Below are 946 nucleotides of genomic sequence, written 5' to 3' on the forward strand. Positions count from 1 at the left end.
CTGTATGATTTTTGGGAATATTTCAACGGACCACTGTATTGTGATGGCAACGGGCTGAATGAGTAGACACAGTGTATGTTCTAACATGCGCGAAACAATAATAAGGATTTTATTTAATGGTTTACAAAACAATGTAACGTTACATGTATTGTTAGATCTCAACAAAAACTCGGTGGCCTAGCGCCTGTGCTCGAACCCAAACCACCTCGGGAGGTAGTTTCAAACCGGCGTCAACGCATTCCGACTTCAGAGCCTGAACGCAATGTGACTTCACAGGTTTACTTAACATATTTATTTATATGCAATACCAAAATTTACGCGGCAGCAACTTTTAAAGAACAGTCATGGGGTCCATACTCTATAGGTGACCAGGAGCTACTGAATAGAGTACAGCACAAGGCGACGCGACTTGTACCTGGGTTCAGAGAAATCAGCTACGAGGACAGATTACGTCGTCTGCAACTTCCTACTCTTGAGCACCGCCGCAAAAGAGGTGACGTGATACAAGTCTTCAAGTTCGTCAAGGGTTTCGACCGTGTCGACCCAGGCCGGCTGTTCAACTTAAACGTAGATGGACGTACCAGAGGCCATCCATACAAAATCGCCAAACCACAAGCGAAGAAGTTAACTAGATCAAACTCTTTTAGTGTACGAGCAATAAATGCTTGGAATAGCCTTCCCGCAGATGTTGTGGCAGCAGACACTGTTAACTCTTTTAAGTCAAGACTGGACAGTTACTGGAGGGGGACGGAATACACATAATTTTCATATTACAACTTCTGAACATTACAACTTTGAACTCTGGACATTACAACTCTGAATTTTGAACATTACAAACTCTGATATTTTGGATATTACAAACTACTGAACTCTGGACATTACAACTTGATCATAACAAACTCTGAACTCTGGACATTACAAGACGAGTACAACTCTGAACATTGTA

This window comes from Branchiostoma belcheri, unplaced genomic scaffold (assembly GCF_001625305.1).
Source record: "Branchiostoma belcheri isolate BF01 breed outbred unplaced genomic scaffold, Haploidv18h27 scaffold36, whole genome shotgun sequence".
In the NCBI taxonomy this organism is placed as follows: domain Eukaryota; kingdom Metazoa; phylum Chordata; class Leptocardii; order Amphioxiformes; family Branchiostomatidae; genus Branchiostoma; species Branchiostoma belcheri.